Source organism: Motacilla alba, chromosome 1A (assembly GCF_015832195.1).
Source record: "Motacilla alba alba isolate MOTALB_02 chromosome 1A, Motacilla_alba_V1.0_pri, whole genome shotgun sequence".
In the NCBI taxonomy this organism is placed as follows: domain Eukaryota; kingdom Metazoa; phylum Chordata; class Aves; order Passeriformes; family Motacillidae; genus Motacilla; species Motacilla alba.
The window spans coordinates 44792346-44810990 of NC_052031.1; the positions used below are offsets into that span (position 1 = coordinate 44792346).

General features: G+C 41.0%; 1 long non-coding RNA gene across 2 annotated transcripts in view; it reads left to right on the forward strand.

Annotated features, from left to right (window-relative positions):
• Positions 1-309: 309 nt before the first annotated feature.
• LOC119708517 overlaps positions 310-18645 on the forward strand; it is a 127806-nt gene continuing 109470 nt past the window's right edge. For both annotated transcript variants that reach the window (XR_005259091.1, XR_005259092.1), the window contains exon 1: positions 310-509. This is a non-coding gene — a long non-coding RNA (uncharacterized LOC119708517). The remainder of the gene's footprint in view (positions 510-18645) is intronic.

The following is an 18645-nucleotide window of genomic DNA, read 5'->3' on the forward strand; positions in this document are numbered from 1 at the left end:
CTTTCCCAGGGCCGCCCGAGCACAGCCTGTTCCCTGCACGGCGGGGCAGGTGGGAGAGAGGGAGGACGGGCTGACAAGCCCGCGATGGGGGCGCGGGGGCGGCCCCGGGAGCAGCGCACAGGGCGCCTTTCCGCCGCCCACCGCCTGCGCTGTCCGCGGGCGGAGGGCTGGGGCCGGGAGCCGCAGGTGCGCTGCCTGCCGGGCACCGCTCCGCGGCGATCCCGCCCGCGCCTGGCCAGGAAGGCGGCCGCAGGTCCCCGGCGCCGCGCTGTGCCCCGCGGCAGCAGCCGGGCAGCGGAGCCGCCCCGCCGCGGGCTCGGCGCGGCCGCAGGTGCGGCGGGAGGCCGGCAGTACCGCCGCGCCCCCGCAGAGGGCAGGGCCGCCCCGCGGCTGCGGCCGCCCCCGCTCCGCTCCGCGCCGGGCCCGGCTCGGTCCGGCCGCACTCCGGGCAGCGAGCGCGGGCGAGCCCCGGCTGAGCCGAGCCGAGCGGAGCCGAGCGAAGCGGAGCGGTAAGTGACCCACTGGCGTGAGCCGTGACCGCTGCGGCCCGAACGGCCGCCCTGCTGCCCGTGCCCATCCTCCCGAGGCGGGCTCGCCACGGCGGTGCTCTGGCGTAGCAGGATAGGTCCGTTTTGAAGAAGCCTGATAAATAGGTTTTCATTCCAACAGTTTACCGTGAAGAGGTGAAAAGCGATTTAAATTTCATTTTAGAGCGACATTAATGCAATATCCCTTTAATGAATTTTTTTAACTGATAATTATTCTCGGTAATTAACATATGAAATATTCACTAGGACCTACATTATGTTCTAGGAGCAGAAGGAAGAAGTGAAAGAGAAGGATGCTATCAGATGACCTCTTTTGTGGTGGCTCATTTCCTTCCACTGTGAAAATAGTAAACTTCCTAAAGCTAAATGCAAGGGAAAAAGTAGTTTGAACTATTTCAGTGAGTATTTATAACCTCTCTCTTAGAGGACCAGACCTTCTCTAACCCAGTGTTGTTGTAGCTATGCATCTCTAATAGGAGTGTGAGGCTTCACATGACCCCATAGTCAGAGGTCTGAGTCACTCTGACATTGTGGGGTGCCCTGCTTCACCTCTCTACTGCAAGAAAATGTTACTAGTGGAGATCAAGACAGCCAAACAGAAATATTAGTCAGTATTTCTGTTTCAGTTCGGGTAGAGCAGGGACTAGAGGTGAAATTCTCCTCCGTCATGATAAGTAGCCTATGAACATATAGTCTTTGTCATAAGCTTTTAGTCATTGTCGAATTCACTCTCATTTGCCAGGGAAGTTATCTTAAGTCTTGAAATAACTTAAATGAAATGAATAGTCACCTTAACACAAGGTCTGACAGCTGTTGGAGAACAGCAATCCTTGCTAATGCCACACCTGTGCAAGATAACTCTGAGAGAGTGCTAGACGTGACTCCAGGGTGGCTGGGCTGTATCAGCATGTGTGCAGGTGCAAACTGTGGGGGAATTAAGGCTCTTTGTAGCTGTCCTTTCTTTTAAAGGAGTGAGAACATAGCCTCCTTTTCCCATTCCCTTTGATGTGGCTTTTGGAAGAATTTGGAGACAGCAGCTCTCAACTGCAAAAGGAGTCTCGCTTATGGAACCTTGATGGCCACCTTTGAGTGGACCATATACATATATATGTATATATACAGTTTTCGTGCTGTTTCTGGTCCTGTGAATGACCCCACTCATGGGAAAATCTTACTTGTTCCATTTCAAAGCTTGGATAGAAACCATGGCATAAGGTAACTCAGTGTTGTCAGATTTTAGTGGTTCTTCATGTGCCTCGCGGCAGAGAATGGGGGTCTGCCAGGTGCTTACAGAAGCCAGGTGGCAACTTTAGCTCTTACCTTTTATACTCAGATGCAGTTAAGTACTTAACGGTCTTGGAGTTTTAGCACGGATTCATGCACTTATTTTTACTGGTTGGAAGTTCAGGCCGGGCTATTCTTTATAAGTTAAAGAAGTTAGCAATGTGATAGGAAAAGAAATACCAAGATTAGGGCCAGATGACCTTCAAGCTAATTCAACAGGGTGTGGAATTGTGATTAAAATTGTTATTTGTGGCCACAATGTAAGGTATTGATTGGATTCTGGATTATTTTGACTATCTTGTTTGTGTCTTTTAACAATAATAGAATTTCCTATCAGCCTGTGGTCAGTAGGGGTGGAAATAAGAAGTAAAGGAAACAACAAGGTTTTAAAGCCTCTGACTCACTAGCTGCTACCCTTTTAGGCTTCCGTGCACAGCAGAGCATGTTCCTTAGAGACAAATCACCTTTTACTTCTTTTGTAACTTTCAATTTGACAAGAGTTCCTCTGAGACTGTGTTTATGTGTGAAATGGCTGTAGTTCAGGAAGGGAGAGGAAATTTTTTGTTAATTTCTAAAGGCAGTGGACTCTGTGGTCATTTACACATTGCTCAAGAGTGAGTTACACGGCTTTGTGGATGCCATGAAGGCTACTGGTTTCTCCTGGGGTAGACTGTTAGTTTTGATAGCATGCAGCTGTGGTTCTTGGGCAAAAAAAGTCTCAGTAAGTGGCATAGATATTATGGATGCCTTTGTTCCTCTGCTCTTCATTGAGAGAGAGACTTCCAACCAGTTATGTTCAGTGCAGAGCTGAGAGATGGAGCCTAGAATGTTATCCCTGGGCAACGTCCTAAAGAGGGTCTCCTCTCCATCCAGTGAAGATGTGTTTCTCTCCATTGAGGGTATGACTGGAAGTCCAGGCCAATAATTCAAGAGCTCAGAGTTGGGTAGTGCATGTACATCCTGCCCTTCATCCATTTGCAGGCATGTCCAGGTTCATTTCAGGCTGCTGCCTGTGCTGAACATCGCTGTAGGGTTGTGTGCTTAAAGGAGTGAGGGGACAGGAAGAGCAAGAGGTCTGTGAAGTCATGAAAGAGTCATTTTCATATGACTGAAAGACTTTTTCTTCCCTTTTTTCAATTCTTCCCTCCAGTCTGTGGACTGTTTTTATCTTTCATTTGTTTACTGATGGTAATGGCCATTGGCATTTACATTGGAAAGAAGGGAACACCCACATTTCATATGACACTGAGCAAAAGCAGTTTGGGGTTTGGATTTTAATAATGTTGGTTAAACAAGTGTCTGTGCATAGTTCTTTATAAACTATTGGGAATATTTATTTTAAAAATATTTTTTCTTCATTTTAGCTACTTTGAGATGTCTTTTATTTATTCTTCATCTGTGACTGCACTGATGTTGAGCTTCTGATTTTTTTTCCCTAGAAAATGTAGTAGACGGCTATTCTGTTTATTTGGATAAAAGCAGTATATTCCTGACTAATAGGCTGAAATAAATAACATTGTCAAAAATTTGCATAAAAAGCAGTCTGTCAGTGTGACACATGGTATGGTGAGTGATTATTGAATAGCAAGGCCAGAAGGAAGGTTTTCTTTGGATCTGTTGGGTAAAGAATTGCTTTAAAAAAAACCCCAAAAACAAACAAACAAACAAAAAAGTGAAAAAACTTATTTTAAAATAGCATAATGAGGAATTTTTCACATTCAATGTAAATTGCTTTGTCTTGTTAATCTTAAGAGTTGTCTATAGGAACATGGTGTTTTATGACAATTAATTTGGAGTTGAGTGGTTTTGTTTTTCCTTAAAACGATGTGTTCTCAATTTATGATATTTTCACTGTGTGCATTTTCTGTTAAAACAGAGTAGAATGGCACTTCCTTTGTTTTCTCTCCTTTTTTTTTTTTTCTTATTGTGCATTTCAGATGTGTACCCTCTTCTTTGTGTTTATTTTGGCCTCTGGCTGCCATGTAATGGGGGATCAAGCTTAAAATGGTTTCAAGAGACCATTTCTTCATGTGAAGACTCTCCAGGGCTGCCAGGAATAACCAACAATTAATGAAAGTACTGTTCTGATACTTGTTTGGAGTTGAGTCACACTGATGTTTGTAGCATGAATTTGTAGCACAGGAAAAACAAACACTGTGCTTGGCACCAGACAGCTTCAGGTTGGAAGAACCATAAGGGAGATGTAAGTGGGTGAAACCCAGGAGGAGGTAGTAAATAAAACAAAACTGGATGGTAATCAGTGTTTAGTGTGAGAGAATTAATCTGAGGAGGTGTTGAAGCAGATGAAAACAAAAACAAAGTCAAAAGTATGCTTGAGACCATATGTGAAGGTTGATGGTTATTTGTTTTGAAATGTATTAGGAAAGCAAGCAGAGATGAACCTGTGGTTTCAGCTGAAAATAAAGGACCTAGCATGTGGCTGAGGGAGGGCAGAGTAATGAACCTCTCATTTTATTGAGCTGCATGAGTCGGATAAACAACTTGTAAATAAATTTGAGACAAGTATTACCCCATTTTAAGGAACAGTAGCTTTTGAAAGTGAAACTTATGATGTTCATTGTGTTCCTTGATTGCTTGGCTGAAGATGAATGGCTGGATTTTACTCTCTGAGATCATAAAGCTGCATTATGTGTTATCCTGAAATTAGGGGAAAGGCATAACCAACAGGTACAAAGCGTAGGAGTTTCACACTCTGGGAATAACTGTGATAATGGAAAGACTCAGGAAAATGCTTTAACTTCTAGACAGTGTTTTACTGTTTGCTTACAGAGAATAAGTATAGTCTCGCTGCTACAACAGTGGAAACCATGAAAACCACCAAGACTTAGGTAGAAAACCTGTGATTAATTTTATTATCTTAATAATAATGTGGTGATTCACAGAAAGTGCCAGGGATTTTTTTCCATTTCAAATGGATTGCTATTTTACTTGCATACATTCTAAGTAATACAGCTGAAATGATTTGTAACAGAGCTCAGCTGAACTAGATGGATCTATACCAGCAGAGGATTTGCTCCAGTTTCCTCTTCTGTATTCATTAGAACAATTGGGAAACTGTTATTTTCATGATGTAATGCACTGGTTGTTTTAAGAGCTAATTCCCAAACAACGTGCTAATTGGCCTGAAATAGTGCGGTGCGTGTGGTGCCCCCTTGGGATTTGAAGTTACAGACGATCCTATTTGTTAGTGGCTCCAGAAATTAAACCTCTCATGAGTGTTCTAACTGTGCTTTTGTAAGGACTGAGTGAATAAGTGCATGATAGTTCGAAAGACAGTGTTCAGAGCAATTGTTCTGTATTACTTGATTGCTGGGCAAATTAGACTTGCAGTGGAAATTTCTTCGCAGGCTACTGTGCTGAAGTTTTCAGCTCACCAGCATAGGGTTGCGAATATGTGATAGAAGGTATGACGTATACCCTGGTCTAATTTTGCAGTAAACTAGAAGCCATTTAGCAAGGTCTAATGGAAAAGCAAGACGGATACTTAGAAAGAGGAGTGCGACATATAAACAGAGGCTTGAAACTTACAGATTGAATTACATTTCACCTGTATGTTCTGTGGCCAAGGTGCTATGCTTTTATATTGACACTGCTTTACTACATTGCTGAGTGGTGGAAGAGGAGTTGGAAAGAGTTTTGACTTTTTACAGCTTTGTAAATGATGGTGAACACTTCAGCAGTTTGGAATTTAGATTGACAATTTTAACTGGATGTGCCTGAGCAGCTCATCAGGGACACAAAATTGATTAAGATCTTGCTACCTCCCCACCTGCCCTCCCTCATTTAGGCTTCTGCATCAACTTGATTAGCTGAACAACTCTGTTCTTAATTTTTCAGATTTGCTCAGGATGTCTCCAGAGTAAGGAAGATGATATTGTGCTGGATTTTATTTGATCCGTGTCGGTGGTTTCATGACTGTGAGAACAGGGAATGTGTTTTGTTTTCAAATTAAAGGTTATGTTTTTGTGTGGTGAGGTCCCAAACTCAAGGATAAATTTCTGCAGTGATTTCTACAGTGGGCTAAAACCTACTGAGTGGTTGTGGGCCAAGATGAATGGTTGCATACCTGCTGCTGAGACTCTCCTGCCTTGGGACTCATCTCTGGGCTGAGTCTACCATAAGAGGCATCGAAGGTATAAAACTGGTGAGTAAGTAGATGTTTTAGTGATGAATAATGATTCAATTACATAACTTAACTATAATACCTGCTAATGGGAGTGAAGTGCAGAATAAAAGAGGCATCATAGGCTGGTATACGTGAAATGTGAATTAATTCAAACAATGTAGAAAACATTGGAGACTTCTGCAGTATTTTTGTGAGTGTTATATGTGCCTCATTTTAATTGCTTGATGTTATTCTGCCAAGCTGCATGAAATGAAATAAAAGGAAACTTACAATGGAACAAACAGGAAATGAAATAATGAGTGGAGTAAGATATCTCTGGAGAGAATGGCAAGGGATTTGCAGTAATATTTTAGAAGTTATTAGATGTGAGAGTCCCACCTGTGTGCTCCAGCAGCCTTGTTTTTCTTATACCCATATAAAACTATATAAACTACATCATGGAGAGAAGTGAAGGTGGGAAAGCCTGCATGCATGAGAAGCAGAGGCTGGATGCAGAGGCATTTGGAGTGGGATACAGAAGGAATGTTGTGTTATATTTCTTCCCCTCTCTCTGTACCCCTCACCACAGCAAGTTTGGATTGGATGGGACATAACCACATCAACTGATGAAACAATAATTTGTGAATATTTGAGTCGATGAAATGTGGTCTCCTACAGTGTTTTCTCCACCTATTCACTAAAGTTGATGCACATCATCCACCACTCCCCAGCTGCCCTTATACTTCAGTACCTCTCATTTTCCTCTTGCTGTTCATCTCATGCTTGCAATCTCCTCATGCATACCTGAAATCATGGAGCAGTACTCCAGCTCTGCCTCCTTGAATTCTGTGGGTCCTGTGCTGTGGGTGGTTGAACTCATGCTAGGCTCAGAATTTACTAGAGGAGCACTGTCAGACAGCGTGGTCTGTTTTTCAGCCAGTTTGGGAGAGAGGCTAGTTTTGGCTAACTTGGTGCATTGTGGGCAAGATCTTCTTGCTGTGCAGTCCCCAGCAGTAACAAAGACTTTTCTGGTTCCATCTTCTGTACTGCACTGGTACTGCTGTCATTGTTAAGCTGTTTCCTCTGGTGCTGCTTCACCTCTAGCCTTGCCATCAAAAACGGAAGAACTTGCATAGGCTACTCATCATTACATTTACTGTTACACTGCCTAACCCTGGTCAAATGGGAGAAATTTTTCCCTTCATAAGTGGAATTTTAGCGTAATATGCATTGGCCAGCCTTGGTCCTTCTTTAGTGTGTAGGCTTTGCAGTACTGCAGTTTGGTCAAAGCAGTATGTTCAGCATGCTACTGTGATTTCAAGTATTCAGAGAGAACCAGTGTGCTGGTTACCAGGCTGGCATATACTATCAGTTTTTTGAACACAATATTTACATCTTAGTAAATGTGCCTTTATTTTTTCCTTTTTTTCTCCCACTTAATAGAATGGAGTTAACATTTTTGCTGACCGTGGCTCCCACTGGAGCTGATCGAGCTGGTATTTCTGTTCTCTAAGCCTCGTTTGTGGTTTCTATAAAGTTGAAAGTAGTTCTTGGTGCTGATTATGTTTTTTTTTCTGGCCTAAAATTTCATTCCAATTTCATCTGTACCAGATAACCCTTCTTGGGTTTATTGAATGTTTTCTAAAATTAAAAAGAAGGCATTCTCTGTGAAGTTTTCTTAATTTGAAATAGTCTGTGATGTTTCTGCTAGAGTAAATACCTTTTCCTCTACATGCAGTCAGTTTCTTGAAGTGAGTCTGATATGGGACTCAGGTCATCAAAATAATTTGGCTTATTGGACTGTAAGATGGGAATAGTCTTTTTCTGTCAGGCCTGGGAGGCCCCTCCTGGTAAGGTGTAGTAAACCCTTAAATATTAATATTGAAATTTTTCACGCCATCTGCCTTTTTATTTGATACCTCATCAAAATGTTTAGCATTATTTTTAAAAATGAATGCGTGGGGAAAAAAAACCGTATTGTTTTGTCACTTGCAAAAGCCCCTTCTGTCATGGCATTGCAGGGTAGGTTTGGCAGAAGTTGGCATTTTTAGAGAAAACGCTCTGCTGCTTTTATTTAATTCTTGCCAAGTTTAGAAGTCTTTGAAAATATGTTTCAGTAATAAAATTCTGGAAGCTTACCTGTCATCTCTGTGCAATTACTGAGCGGATGTCCCATCCTCGCTGAGCAAGCAAGAATGTTGCAGCCCAGGGTTACTGTGTGTTTGAACAGACCTGCCTAAGCAGCTCCTGGTTGCTGCAGGCTCAGGTTAAACCACATCCTGAAATGGAAAAGGAGTTTCTGTTTTCAAAGTACCTAGTGACCAGCAGGTTATTTAAATGCAGATGAAAACACATGCCAGGCTGTGTCAGGAGGTGGAAAGAGGGAAGGAAGGAAGCAGGAGGAACATGGGCCCTGGTGACTCAGGGTGGGAAGATAGGAGTTCTGCTGGAAGATGCTGTGGTTGCTCAGAGATGTCTCTGAACCTCTTTTTTAGGTCCTCAAGCCTTATCCTTCCTTGGTTTCTATAAAAAGCTACATGAGCACGAGGAAAGGATCCCAATGAGAGCCTAAAGTCTGTCTTTGGAGCAGGGGCTGGGCACCAGCTTTTGCATGTTGATTTCTGCTGGTCTGCATAACACAAACCCTGCCACCACATTTGCACTTGGAGCTCTGTCACACAGAGATTAGTGTCTGTTGGCACTGAGATTGAGACAATGTTTGTACTTTTTGTCTTGTAAAATGTTCATGTGTGTCTTATTTGAGCTTTGGTTTTATATATATTTACTCCATTCTTGCATTGTTTTGGGAGAACAAGTTATTAGTAGATGTAAACCTGAGACATGATTTAAATAGGATGAAAGTTATGCAAAATAGGAATTGTCTTGAGGTTTTTTTTTTCTTATGTCTTCAAATATTAATTCTTTGATTAATATTTTATGTGATTGAGTTTGTAGCATGAATTTTACCAGCTCCATACAGGAGGCAGCAAATACAAATTGTGTGATCTAACAGCTCAACAGATCTAACAGTCTTCAACTCCCCCTACACTGCTGTGTTAGGCATCAGTTTCACAGACTGTCCTCATGGATCCTGCCCACCTGCTAAGCCTCACTGCTTCATCCATGGCTGCATCATTTCTAACCATGTCTGGTAAATCCTTGAGGCTTTACTGGGGCTCCTGTCAGGAGCCATATGTACACCTAATAATTCACAGTCACAGTCCCGGAGTGCTTGCCACTGAATGGAGAAAGACACAGCAGGTAAGTGACACACAAGCAGAGAAAAGAGGAGAGTGGGATGGCTTGGTCAGATGTGGCTTGGTTTGGTGTTGAAGTTGGTGGGCAGTGCTACCCCATCACCTGGTTCAGTTTCTGCTGACCCTGTCAGGTGCAACATACAGTCCTCTGCAGGTGGAGCTTCTGCTCAGAAACGGCTTGGCTTCATCCTCACGTCAGTCAAACTATTACCTACGGTTCCCTTTACTGAAAAGCTGCTCTAGAACCAAACCCTTTGGCAGTCAAATCCTTGTCATTTTTAGTTTAAAAATGTTGTGTGTTTTTCATGTTTTGTGTTTTTCATTTAGTTTAAAAACAGGTTTTTTTTTTTTCCATTTTGGCTTAGACAAATCACAGTGTTTCTCGCATGAAAAGGCAAGGCTTTTACCTTATGAGCATGCTTACAGTGGAATTGTTGCTGCAAGTGTGCCTCTGTAGACACACCTGACCTATGGTCAGTACCAGGTGACCAGATTCATTTTGAGTATTCTAGTTTTGGGGATTTTTTTTAATAGAACCTAGATTTCTGGAGATTGAAGACCTAGGTCTGCTGCAGAAAACTAGTGGTCTTCTTTAGAATTTTTAGATTCTTCTTTAGAATTCTTTAGATTCACCTCAAGTCTCTGGCCAGTGTCAGGGCCCTTCTCCAAAACAGTTCTGGAAGCAACATCAGATCTCTTGGCTGCACTTTCCTGGTCTCAGGATGGAACCACAGTGATAGTTTGGAATAATCCTGCACTCACAGTTCTTACAGGCACTGCATCTTCCACTGCTAAACATTTTTTTGTGTTCATTGACATGCTTTTAGTCACTCCTGATGTTCAACTCTATCCTGAAAGGCTTCTTGGAAGGAGCTTCCTTAATAGAGAGGGTTTTGCCTGGCTCTTGTTCATCTTTTAAATAGTTTATCTGATTTATGCATCTTATACATTTGCTGACTTTTCCCATTTTTTCCAGTTTAGCCTGTGGAGTACTTTGCCAAATGATATATTAAAATCCAAACAAATTGCATTCACATTTTTTGTGGGAAAAAAATAGAAGAGACATTTTGGACTACTATGCTATGATCAGTCTTCTCTAATGTATTTGATTTGAGTTTGTTTTCCATTCTTTTGTCAAGATCTGTGTGCTATCTGTAGATGACTGGTGTGTCTGTGCTACCAAAATGACTTTTTTCCCTTTTTCCTTCCAAGTATAGACACCATATTTGGCTTTCTTCAGTCATGTGGTACTCCCTCATTTGATGGATTTATTTAATATCTGTGCTACCGGACTTAAAATTTCATGTACCAGTTTGTTCAGTGTTCTGTGATTAAGATGGTTCAGCCACCCAGACTTGACAGCAGTAAGCTCTTTGGGTTTTGCTTATATCTCAGTAATTTCTATCCCTGAGAACTCCTTCTTATTAGCTGTCATGTGTCTGCTCCACTGTTCAGCATCTGTTTGGGTTGTTTTGAAAATGAGTGGTGAGAGTAATTTCTTTTGGGAGGTACGTGTACTTTTAACATGAAGTCTGCCCTACTCCCGTGAAGAACTTAATGATTCTTTCATGTGCTTACTGTGGAAATTTCTTTGCTGTTGTGGGTTTTTGTTTTATGGGTGATTTTTTTGGTTGTTTCTTTTAGCATTTAAAATGTGTCTGAAGGACTGTCTCATTCTCTGTATTCTCTTAGCAGTCTGGTTTCATCTTCAGCAACACTGCTGCTATCTGTTATCTGTCTCATGTGCTTGTGAGTTTTGGGACAGCAGAACACATTCAGCAGTTGCAGTTTTCATTGTGTGAGACCTCTTTTTACTGTTTCTCCTTGAAGCTATCTTGTGCTGGACCCTTCTCATACCAGGCTTTCTGCCCTTGGGGTAAAAGCTGTTATAACAAGTCTGTCACTGCTTCCTTTGAGAAATTCAGCATTGCTGCACACATCTTGAAGGGTCTCTGCTTTTTTAGTGACTTTGTGGAAATAAAGAAAAGGATTGTGGGAGAGCACAAGGATGATGTAGGTGTCTTTCAAACAATAAAAGAGAAGACAATAAAAGCATATATGTCTGTAAAAAATACTATGGATTGTAGGTAGAACATCTAATTAATCTGAAGCTAGATACTTTTTAGTATTGGGCCTTTTGTCCCCTACTGAGGAAGAGGCTCAATATTTCTGAAGTATTCCTGAGTAATTCCATTGCCAGCGACACAGATCATAAAACAAACCCCAGAGTTTTACAGTGGTTTTCTTGGGGAGAATTTAAATTGATCTATCTTTCTTGGTTTCTTTTAGAAGTCTAGCAATTAGGAGCTTTGCAGACTTTCAATGTCAGCTTTTTCTTTCTGAAGATAGTTCACATAACAAAGAGTGACCCAGTCTTGGAGTGGGTGCAGAAGCAGCGTGGGTTTTGAAAAATTTTAGCCAGCTCTAATTGCTCCATGCCAAGGATGTAACTATACAGTGAGTTTTTGAATTCATCTAAACTGCACCAATTAAATTCTGTGCGGACAATTCATGGACTCTTTGTTATCTTCTAAAAAAAAATTGAAACTGCAAAGCAGCAGGGATGTATTTTTAGTTTTCTTCTAGTGCTTCTGTATGGCACAGGAATTAAATAAGGGCAGAGATATAATTGTACATGGTGTGCTGCCACTGCTAGCTTTACTCAAAGATCCATGTCTGCTGCCACATATAAGATGTACTCGCTGTGAACCATCCACCTGACAAACTGTAGCACTCTGGAAGCTGAAGCAGTTTGTGACCTGAGGAGATAGTGCTGAGGGGTGAAGGAAGATGTCCACATCTATTGTCCTGGTTCAGGGATACAGTCGAGTTCCAGCTGCCAGTGTGTGATCAGACAACAAAAGACTATAAGCAGGGCTGGCCTTGTGAAGAACCTGCTCAGTTCTGGCAGGGTTTGGTAGCACGAGCACAGTGAGATCCAGACTGCACTAAGCCCTTCTGGAGTCATCTCAGCGGTACTGCTGCTTCTGGGCATTGCCTGATCGTGTGGGTCTGATAGGACCACGCTGGCTCACAAAGAGCTGCTTGGCTTTTGAAAGTGTTCATTAGGTTGGAGCACTAGACTTGAAACGACTCCAGATTTTCATGCTATGCTAATGCCAAGTTAGCCAGTCTTCCTAGAACTGGAGTGCTAAAGTGCAGATCCACTGGTGTCTTTGTAGGCACCAGAACCAGCCTGCTAGGACTAAATGAGGGCCGGAGACCCTGTGAACCTGAGCTGACTCTGTGTGCCTTGTGGTTTTGCTCAGAAAGCCACAGCTTTCTACCATAAAGGTTTGGTACCCTGGTACTGTAATCTCAGTTTTTAAAAAAATTGATTCCCAAAGTAACCAGCTGGGGAAAGCAGCATTCCCAGGGCAAACTGCAGACACTATAACACAAAGGTAGGTTGGATTAGCTGGAGCTACATGTCCAGCAGGTGGCTGTTTCACCTTGCCAAGGCTGGTTTATGTATTTGTGTGATGGCATTTTTTTAAGATGACATTCAGTATGTACTGGCAGGTAGGGGGGAGCCTATAGCCAGAGCTTCAAGCTACATGTTTTTAGCTATCTGTTTACTAAGTATCTGTTTTATTATGTGTGTCTGTACCATGATGATATTATAAAAAATTCTAGGTAGGCTTCAAGCATTCTGCTGCTTGCTTACTGGGAGCCAGCAGGACTAAATAAGATTTTGCCTGTTTTTTCACTGTAGATGCAATCCTAGATGTCTTTCTATATTGAGAATCATCACAGAAAGCAAATTTAACTAGCTCCCTGCTACTGCAGGTCCTCCATGCCCATTTGACAGTGTTCTTGATTCCTGACTCTTTTGTTCCTCAACAGATTTGTGTCTTCTATTGTCGTGCTCTACAACTGGAGATTTTTTGGGTGTTGTGGGAAGTCTTAAGCCTGTGCTGAATCTGAGCATAAGGAATAGATGATTGTGAATGCATAAAAAAGGCAGTTAGTAGTTTTCCATTTGAGTATCAAAATGCAGTTTCAGCATGTATGCATGCTGGAGTCATACCATACCCCTTCAGGCATGAGTTGACATCCTTACTAAGTTTTTAATTTTTTTTTTTAATGTCCATACTGCCTCAGTTTCAAGTGGACTAAATTTTAGCCACTCTTCTCAGCCCAAACTATAAAATCAATTAGCTGCCCCTCTGAATGATTAGGTCAGACATGTTAGGGAAACACGATGAGAAATTGCCACTGTCAGTGCTGCAGCACTCATCATCTTTGTGTGTGCATTGACAGAAATGGATGTCCAGGAAAAACAATACCTTTAAGAGCTCTTGGTTGAAAATATTTCCTTTACAGGTGTCTTTAACTGTCTCTTGCTGTGAAGAAAGAGATTTGAAGTTACTGCAATTCTTCCATTTTCAGACACTGAAACTATGGAAGACAATTAGATTTCATAGTTGGCTTATTTTTTTTTCCCCTGTTAGTGGGAGAAATGGTGGAGCAGTTTTGTAAACACTGCTGATGCTCAGTTTCTGGAGTGGCACTGGATTTGATAAAAAACCTTATCAGAAGTCCTGCAGTTTAACTCTGCAGGATTCAATAGAACTATGAGGTTGATTATGTAAAAGGTATTTGAAAGGCTGGAGAGGATGAACAGCAATGTTTACTCTCTTTCATTAAAGAAGAATCAACAGCAGGACGCAGAACTTAGTGTTTTGCAATTCAGAAGTTTCAAGCTATGGTAATAAATTAGAAGATCAAATTACAGCAGTGCTTTGATTTAAAAAAAAACAAAACAAAAACCCACCCAAAACATATGGAAAAGTGGTACTATTGGATGTAATAATTTCGTTTGCCTGAAAGATATCACTTTGATATATAAACAGCATCATTTATGAAAGAGAAGTTGCTGAGTTGTATTTATATTAGTGTGAAAATTTAATTTCTCTTCCAGTTTGTTTACTGGAGGCCATCACAGTTAGTACAAGCAGCTATGTGTGTGTGTGATAATGACTAATAGGGTGGCTGTCGATGGTATTGAATGTTTTAAAGCTGTTAGTTTAAATGCTTTAGGTTTATTATTAAAAATGAGGAATTAGATTCTTAAATAGATAACATACATAACCTCAAGGAAAGGAAATATAGCATATTGAAGTCTTATGGAAGCTTAAACTAAAATTGTCTGTCAACAAGTTTTTTTAAAAATCAGATTAGCTATTAGTTGAAGTCTCTGCTCTACAATGTTTGGAATGCCAGAGACCATGGGGAATATCTCCTTCCTTTGTAATTAAGTTGAACAGAATCATGTTTATGTTACATCTTTGAAAGCCCCTCTTTGAAGGCATGTAAGAGACCCCCCTTTAGCAGGGGAAATGCTGTAGGCAAATGCAATGGATATTGATACAAATATATGCTGTTTAATGAAGAGATCTTAGAGACCAAAGTTCAACAACAGCAGAGGTGAAATGAGAAACACTTGGGCAAGTGCGCCAACCTAAAACCTACATAATTGATCGTGATATGAGCACAATAACATAAAGGTTAAGAAACACAAAATCTCATAAAGAAATGTCTCTGAAGTGGCTGGAGCAGAGTGGGTAATTATTCACGGGCCTGTGATCTCTCCAGCACAAACAATTCTGTGCTGCTGCTGAGGTCAGTGCTGCTTAGCCTTTTGCAGGGCTCCTGCTGTAAACGCAGTTGAGAAATTGTGGTTATATTGTGAAGATGAGTGGATTTTAAGTTCAGGAAACTTTTTCCCTCATCCCTAAGAGCTAAAATGAAGTGGCTTTCTTTATGGTCCTATTTCAAAAGAGGTAACTCTGCTGCTACTCCTTAACATCCCCAGAGCTTTATTGTTATATCACAAGGGTTGTTTTCCTCTCTTGCCCCACTCTAATCTGTAATTCCTTGAGGGTGACATTCAGCGTTTGATTTTTGGCTGAGATTTGAGACTTTGATATACTGTTCAATCTCTATCTCTTTCCAAGACCTTCTAGGTGTTTGGCATTGCTCTGGGTGTCCTTGGAGAATTTTGAAGGTGATGAGCTGCAGTGGTGGTCTCTGTGAGAAGGGCCCAGAGGCTGCTCCAAGCTGGACATAGCCAGCTCCAGGGGACTCACCACAGGACACAGTAGAGCCCCTCAGCCACGAGTGTGGCGCCTCTGCCAAACCTATTTTAAAAGAGGAGCAAAAAATGCTGGACAGGAAAAGGAGGAGGGGGAAAAGTGTGACAAACAGTACAGGGAAACAGAGGTCAGAGAAGGAAGAGGAGGGGAAAGGTGTTTCCTGATACCTTAGCTGATGCTGTAGCCTAAGGAGAAGCCCATACTTCAGACAAATATTTTTTCTTAAGAACAGCAGCCCTTGGGAAGAGGCTGGGCTGTAGCAAGGGAGAAGAGCAAAGAGGGAAGGGATGGTAGAGAGGAACCATTGTGTACTGACTGTAATGCTCCTGTTTCCCCTGTGCTCAGGGGTTGGAGGGTGGAGGAGTGAAATTGAGTCTGGAATGGAAAGGAGGAAGGATGTTGCTTTAATGTTTGTCTGTGTTTCCCTTGACAATAAATTGAAGGAGTATTCATCTGTCAAATCTGTCTTGCCTGTGAAGGTAATTGGTAAGCAATATCTCTGCCTTCATCTCCACCCACAAGCTTTGTCATCCTATTTTCTCTCCCTTTCCTGCTGAAGAGGAATGAGCAAGCAGCTAGGTGGGCATTTGGCTGTTTGCTGGGGTTTCTCCAGTACTTTATTCTTGGGTCTTTATGGTTTCTCCAGTACTTTATGGTGGGTCAAGAGGTACCTACTGGTCTACCTTCTAATAACAAGAAACTTTAGCTGTGTACTATGCCACTGTTTTGCTGTTAGGCACAAATATTCTGTGAAAAGCAACAGGAGCAGAGAACTAATAATTCTTTAAAAGAACATAATTCTTTAAAAATTATGCTATGAAATAGACATGTAGAATTTTAAATTTCAATACATGTTATTTTATCTAGAATTTTGGTTATCTCTATTGTCTCTTATCTTCCCTCCTTAATGGGTAGTGAGTTCAGCGGCCAGGCAGGGAAGGCCTGTGGGGTGAGAAAAATTAATTCTACTGTAAAGTCTCTCTGACTTCAGTGAGCTTATGGAGGCATTAGCCCTATGAGAGTCTCTTTGCATGGTTGGATCTTTGATTTTAACAAGTATTTATCTTGAATTCAGTATCAAGTCAGGAGAGACATTACGGGGTTTGCAACATGAAACAGATGGCTGTTTCTTTGGAGGAAGCTAGTCTGAGAATTGAAACCCAGTCTAATTAAGCAGTTGACAGGTTGAGTCTCTCATCTTTTCTGGGCAGGCTGCAGCAAAATTAAAAATGCGAATCCTGGAAATAGTTAATTAAAAAGCATCATTTTGGCCATGCAAGTTGCTTCATTGGACTGAATGGGATTTCTCCAGCGATCAGTCACCTGTGCTGAAGTGTTTCCAGGGTTTGCATTTTTCATCTGTGAAGATCTAGACTAAGGTTCTTCAAGCTCAGGGAGCCTAATTTTTGTTGACTTTGTGATATTGAAAGCCCTAAAGTCACAGTACTGAGACATACATAAACTCTGTTTATGTATGTACATACATACACTCTTCATCCCCACAAACTTCAACAGCTTAACTCCGTTTTTAAATACTCAGCTGCTGAGCTTCTACCCTTAACCCTAGAGAAGAACTGTTGAGATTCTTCCCTACTACCCTTAGATCCTGGCTGTGCAGGTTTTTCAAAGGCATCTTTGTTTTTATGAGGACTTTCAAAGGCATCAGGACAGGTGAGTTATCTAGCCACTAGTTATTTCAAAGGAAGATAGTTTCAATTACTAGAAGTGCTTATAATACCCACCAGCTTCTTCTATATTTTCTAAGCTCAGTGAAAAGTTTGAAATCAGATAAAACCTAAATCGTTTTTAATTGTTTTGTGGAGATCTGATTCTGAAACATACCTGAAAATTTTTGTTGAGGCAGAATAAGTTGTTGCTACACTTTTGGGCAAGGGTAGGCAGTTTGCTCATAGCAGGAAGAAGTTACAGTATAGAAGGAGGATGAAAAGCACATGGACTTGTCTTTTCTGTTCTTCTCTGCCTTTAGAAAGCCCAGATGAATCCATTAAAATACATCAGGTTTTAGCTTTCTCATTTTGAAATCTACGAATTTAAAGTGATGACACTTGAACCTTTTCCTCCTACTTTTAGTCCTAGAAATACCTGTTGGAAGGACCATTTCTCCTTCATGTTGCAGAAAACAGAATGACAGCACTTAACATTTTCCATCTACATGAGGAAACTTCAGCATTTCTCCCTCTCATACTATGAATGATTGTCATGGGTAAAGTGTAGATTGAGGTTTGCTGAATTATAAAATGCAGCTGTTTGATCTTGCATGTAGTGGATCAAAAAGAGCCATTTCTCATTATTTTTTGCTTTTCTCGACACATTTTGGTGCAGCTGAAATGTGCTATTACTATGAGAAGTATGGAGGAAGCCATAAGTTTTCTCTCCTCTGGCAATATGTATAAAATAAAAATGAAGCATTAAAATTAGGATGTGGTGATATATATTCAAATCTCTGTAAAGGTTTTGTTTTGAATAAGTGCATTTCAAATTGTCTCTAAGAACATAAAGACATTTTGAAATGTGGTTTCTATTTACCTCTGCTCATTTTTTTTAATTAAACGTTGTTGGTTAACATTGTAATTCACAGTTTGTTGATAAAACACCTTAGAATGTTCTGCAGCGCTTTGCACAGTTTAACAAAACAGAATTTAAGATATTGCTAAAGGACTGGTATCTGTCTCTAGAGCAATGAGGGGAGAATTACTGCAAAGACATGCCTTGTCGAAGTACTAAGCCTTCTTGGTGAAGTGGCTGTATATCTGATAGAGTTCTGAGACATTTCTTCATCTCACTTTTGTTTTTATAAATGTCTCTTTCTTGGTGCTTAGTTCTTCTAAATGTGAGATGTAGGAAATGGAACAGATGTTTGTATAACTACTTATTGAGCTCATAGAAGAAATGCATAAAGTCGTATTTTCATTGTTATAATGAAACTATAATTACGTTTGCTTGTGAGGTTTGAATTGGGTTCTTAACAGGAGCATGTTCAACAGGCAAAAAATATTAAATGGCATAAAACATCATGTGATATTCGAATAATGAAAAATGTATCACTTAGCAGTGTTTGCATTATTCAGAGTTATACACATACAAGTGTCTGCTCTAATCCCTTGCCAGTATGTTGTCTTGGTAACCAGCTACCTGCACACCTGCTCAGCTTCTGCAAGTGAGGGAAAATGGATGGTTATTGGCCACAAATATATTGAAATGGAATATAAAAATCCAGCAGAATGTTAATATTTAATAAGAATGTGCCTTCAAACTTCAGTGTTCTAGCTAGTCTCCAGCAGTAAGTTTTATACCTGAACAAAAAGAGTTTT